The sequence below is a fragment of the Setaria italica genome, chromosome VII, assembly GCF_000263155.2.
Source record: "Setaria italica strain Yugu1 chromosome VII, Setaria_italica_v2.0, whole genome shotgun sequence".
In the NCBI taxonomy this organism is placed as follows: Eukaryota; Viridiplantae; Streptophyta; class Magnoliopsida; order Poales; family Poaceae; genus Setaria; species Setaria italica.
In genome coordinates, this window is record NC_028456.1 from 8,173,552 (window position 1) to 8,179,551 (window position 6,000).

Here is a 6,000-nt window from a genome sequence, read left to right on the forward strand (position 1 = left end):
GATTTCATCTTTTCTTGCGTAGTTGCATTGACTTCGCGTTTTAAACACCTAGCTTGATTTGATGGTGATAGTGTTCATATATAACTTAAGTTTATTAAACTTTAGATCGGAAAGTTATCCTGTTTCTAATGTTTTTATGTGCTTCTTCCAATATTACCTTTGCTATCCTTATTCTTATTAAATGATTTCTTTATTGCTTATAACCAAACAGCAAGCTATGAAGCTACAAAATTAACAATAACTCATGCATAAGATTATTGAGCTTCTGTAAAAAAAATTGAGATCCATTAGAGGTGCATAAAAATAATTAAAATTGTTTGAGTACCCTAAGGTAGCATGCACTTAACTATTTTTAAAACACAAAGCACAATGAATCTGTATGAATTTTAACAGTGAGTTATATGGGTGAAACAGAGCATTTGGTCAATTTTTCATGCTTTTTATTGAAGAACAGCTATTTTCCATATATTACTCCTATTTATCTTTCTCTAAAAAGAAAAGTGGGTTTCATCAAGCTTCAGTTACGGTTTCATATTTTTCCTGCGAACTACTCTTCATCACTGGTCCACTTCATGTGGTTTCACATTTTTCTCAGTTCTGGATTTAACTTTGTGCAAAAAGATAAATTTATCCTTAAATTTTAATTATAAAACTAAAACAGTGACTTAAAACTCTGTGCTAGGCTCCACATTATTTTTCTAAGCTTCCATTCTCCGAAAACAAACACTTGAGAGTTGGATTCATCATTATTGCCTTTTTCTATGCTTTGCTATGATTTAAATAGCCTAAACAAGGATTAATTCAAACAACATTATTCCTAATAGAGACATGTGCCAAATTTATTTTTATAACAAACTACAATTCACACAGTGTAGCAAAATTTATTTGGTATTTTTCTATTTGTTTACGATTTTTGGGGCATTTACAAAGTTAAACTCATATTTTGAAAATTTAACTTGAAATATACTAAAACACTTTACACCAGGACCCTTGACAGTTTTAAAGATTCACAATCAAACCCTCATGCTATTACAACTAGGCCCTCGCAGAGGTTTTCCAATCACAACTAAGCCCTCATGGCAGCACGGCAGCGGGCGGCGTGATTCCAACAAACTTAGGGCTCTAACCAGGGCAAGAAGTACACGGGGAGAGATGGGAGCTCACCGGGAGGGGTCTGGCGGAGTTTGGGAGGCGGCGGTGAAGAAACGGCAGTGAACGTGCGCGGGGACAAGGAGCTCGGGCTGTGGCGAAGTCCAGCGGCGATCCGCCATCGTCGGGGCTTCAGGAGTCTAACAAGTGACTCGGGAAGCTTCACGTGGGCACAGTGGAGCTAGCGGTGGTGGTGGCGAGGAGCGGGGAGCTGCGGAGCAGGGGGCTCCACGGAGGGGCTGCGCAGTGGAGCTTGGAGCAGGGGAGCAGAGGCAATGGTGCAAGGGGGGAAGGCCACAGGTGGCGGGCTTGCCCCTTTTATAGGGCCAGGGCGATGCAGGTGAGTGAGGCGAAGGTGCAGCACTGGCGGATAGGATCAGAGGAGGCCCGAGGCACTGCTGTGGGAGAGGACTGGCGGCGGCGCCATTGGCACAGAGGAGGGGGTGGCGCAGCAGGCGAGGCTTGCAGGCGTGGGGCGAAGCAAGGCGTGCGCGGAGAGGCGGCTTTGCTGGGACGTGGCATTAGTGAGGCGGGGCTCCACACGTCCTGTTCAGGGTGCTGATTGGCAGAGCAGCAGCAGCCTGTGCCTGGCGCGTCGTGGGGGCGCGCGCTCTGCAGGGAGCTCCCTTGGGCGAGGCGGAGCGGCACAGAGGAGCTGCAGAGGGCAGGGGAAACCGTGGCGCTTCACTAGCTACGGGGCGCGCACGGCTGCCTCCTATCGCGGTCGAAGACTGGGCGATGGAGTGGCACCGGTGGACACGCGCCATGGGGCGGGCGGCGAGCGGAGCGTGCGACGCACGTGCTATGGCACGAGGGATTTGAGGGATAGGTCGAAGGGCCAGTCTTTGGGACCACTTTATTCAAAAATTTTGAACTCTGCGACCACTTCTCCCTTTACAAAACTTGTACTCCTCATAACCAAGTTCAAAACTTGTAAAAGTGTTGAGTTCAAAATCGTGGCAAGTTTGGAGATTTTAAAGCTCAAAGTTTCAGTTTTGCCAAGGTTAACCATTTTAGCTGTGTTTGACTTCATTTTTGAAAAGCTTTTTTTGCAGATTTTGGCCTAACTCCAATAATCAAAGTTGTTAAGGGCTCATAGCACTAAAACTTTCTTATAAGGTTTGGCTCAAGCCTACATTAGAAATTTTGGGATAAAGGGATTCAAAGTTTGGACTTTTCCTGTTTTGCTTAATTTGCCACTGATCTGAATTTTTGAGTTTTTGAATGTCCTTTGCTCAATTTCAAACAAAATGCTAAATACAAAATTTGTTAGAGAAGATGAGTTCTACAACTCTTAGTTGGACAAAATTTTATGTTCTTAAATAAAAAATTGAATTACTGCCTAATCACTCTTTCAGCTCTTTAGGGACAAAAGTGACCTTTTAACTAGGTAATTAGCTGTTAATTGCTCTCTTAGGCTTAATATAGGTTTAATTAATCTTAGGTTTGTTACAGCCTACCCCCTAAAAGGCATCTCACCCCAAGATTCGAGTGAAAGAAAAGGACTAGTGTGGCTCGTGTATCGTACCTCCCTGATCGAAAACAAATCCGCGGAACTGGGTGTTAAGATACTCCTCCATTTCCCACGTGACTTCGGCTTTAGTGTGATGACTCCACTGAACCTTAAACATCCTCATTTCTTGGTTCCAGGTCTTCCTCTCCTTGCGATCAATAATTTTAATTGGGTACTCCACATAGGAAAGGTCCGGGTCGATCGATACTTCTTCTTGTTAAATAATTGTCGTGGGAACTCACACACACTTCTTGAGCTGAGACACATGGAAGATGTCATGTATAGCTGAAATCTCTCAGGGAGTTTAATTCTATATGCGACTGGTCTACATATCTCCACAATTTCATAAGGACCAATGTATCGGGGAGCCAATTTCTCTTTGATCCCAAATCGTTGTACACCCTTAGTCAGTGAGACTCGGAGATATACGTGAACACCAATGTCAAATTGTAAGGGCCTTCTCCTTTTGTTAGAATAGCTTTTCTGTCATGACTGGGCTTCTTTGAGATGCGCCTGAATCACTTTAACTTGCTCTTCGGCTTCAACCACTAGATCAGGTCCATAGGTTTGTCTTTCCCCTGCTTGGGACCAACTTAGAGGTGTTCGAAACCTTCAGCCATATAGGGCTTCAAATGGTGCCATTTTCAAGCTAGCCTGGTAGCTATTGTTGTAGGAAAATTTCGCTAATGGCAAACATTTGTCCCAATTCTTGTCAAAATGTATGACACAAGCACGTAGCATATCTTCTAGAATTTGATTTACCTTTTCTATTTGGCCATCCGTCTGAGGGTGGTATGTTGAGCTACGGATCAGCTTAGTGCCAAGTGAAGACTGTAGTTGTTCCCAAAAGTGTGCTACAAAGTGAACACCTCGATCAGAGATGATCATCTTCGGAACACCATGTAGGGAAACAATATAGTCAAGATACAATTCTGCATATTTCCGAGCGGTGTAAGTGATGTGAATAGGAAGGAAATGTGCTATCTTGGTGAGGAAATCCACTATAACCCAGATGGAGTCATGTCGCTGAGAGGTATTGGGTAATCCAACAATGAAATCCATGCTTATATCCTCCCATTTCCACAAAGGAATAGGTAGCAGTTGTATAGTGCCTGCTACCTTTAAGTGGCTTGCCCTGACACGTTGACACGTGTCGCACTCCGAGACATAGCGTGCAATATCTAGTTTCATGCCAGTCCACCAGAAATTTTGCCAGAGATCATGGTACATCTTGGTACTGCCGGGGTGAATTGAAAACTTAGAGAGATGTGCTTCATCCATGATTTGCTTTTTAAGATTAAGGTTGGCTGGAACAACTAGTCAGCCTTCGTAATGTACAACCCCTTTCCAATCCTGCCGGAAATGCTTGTATCCTTCATCCTTTTGGGCAATTTTTTTCTTGAAAAGGTTTACTTCCTTATCCTTTAATTGTGCCATGACGATTTGGTCATCCAAGGTAGGCTCAATGGAGATATGACTCAATGTACCCCGAGGAATAATTTCCAAATTGAGTTTTCCCATCTCATGACATATCGTCTCTGCGAAGTTGGTTGCTGACAAGCAATTGCAATGGGCCTTGCGGCTGAGAGCATCCGCAACCACATTTGCTTTACCGGGGTGATAATGCACTTCTAAATCATAGTCTTTGATTAATTCCAACCATCTTCTCTGACGCATGTTAAGATCTGCTCGAGTGAAGGAATATTTGAGGCTCTTGTGATCAATGTAGATATTGCAGTGAGTGCCCATAAGATAGTGTCTCCACATCTTTAGAGAGTGGATCACGGCTGCCAATTCAGGATCATGTGTAGGATAATTCATTTCATGTGGCCGTAACGCTCGTGACGCGTAGGCAATGACTCGGTTGTCTTGCATAAGAACACATCCAAGTCCAGTGCCAAAGGCATCACAATAAACGTCAAACGGCTTAGTCGTGTCAGGTTGAGCTAGAACCGGTGCAGAAGTCAAAAGTCTTCTCAAGGTGTGGAAAGCTTCTTCACAGTTGTCACTCCACGTAAATTTGACTCCTTTCTTCAGTAATTCAGTCATAGGCTTAGCTATTTTTGAGAAATCTGGGATGAATCGCTGATAGTAGCCTGCTAGACTGAGAAAGCTTTGAATCTGATGAACCGAAGTGGGCGGCTTCCAGTCCATGACTTCTTGCACTTTGCTTGAGTCAACTACAATGCCATCTCGGGAGGTAGTGTGTCCCAAGAATTTAACACTCTCTAACCAGAATTCACACTTGGAGAACTTGGCATACAGCTGATGATCCCTTAAGCGTTGAAGAACAATGCAAAGGTGCTCGGCATGTTCCTCCTCATTCTTCAAGTATATCAGGATATCATCAATGAATACCACAACAAATTTTTCCAATTCGGGCACGAGCACCGAATTCATGAGATACATGAAATAAGCAGGTGCATTAGTGAGCCTGAAAGACATAACTAGGTACTCGTAGAGTCCATACTGTGTAGAGAAAGCAGTTTTGGGAATATCACATGGTTGAATCTTGATCTGGTGATAACCAGAGCGAAGATCTATCTTGGAGAATACTCTGGCTCTAACTAATTGATCAAACAAGACATCGATGCGGGGAAGAGGGTACTTGTTTTTTATAGTGACTGCATTGAGAGGTCGGTAATCCACACACATGCGTAGGCTCCCGTCCTTCTTCTTCACAAACAACGCTGGACAGCCCCAAGGTGATGTACTTGGGTGAATGAAACCCTTTTCCAATAGTTCATGCAACTGGGTTTTCAACTCTGCCAGCTATGCGGGTGGCATTCGATCCGGCCTTCTCAATATCGGTGCTATGTCTGGCTGCAACTCAATAGCAAACTCAATATCCCTGTCTGGTGGCATGCCTGGCAGTTCATTCAGAAACACATCGAGATACTCACGGACAACAGGGATATCTTCCAGTCGGGTCTCAATCACTAGATAGGCACAAGAATTTACGCACTCTCGGTGGGGTAAGTGTAAGGCTAAGGGTCCTTGTGTGGGGGAAGTTAAATGAAAAACTCGTGCGACAATGTCGAGCGTGACTTTGTGCTGAGTCATCCAATCCATGCCCAAGATTATATCAATCCCCTCCAAACCAATAATAATGAGGTTGGTTCGGAAGATTTTTCCACCCATTAGAATTGGAGCACGGCGGTTTAACTGGTCCGAGGCTATTCTCCCACCTGGCGTAGAGATCATATATGATCCTTTTGTGTAACAAAAACTCACCCCACATCTAGCACCAGTTTTATTCCCAATGAAACTATGAGATACTCCCGAATCAAACAAAATAAGGACAGGTTGGTTATGAACAAGGAATGTACCCATCAGTA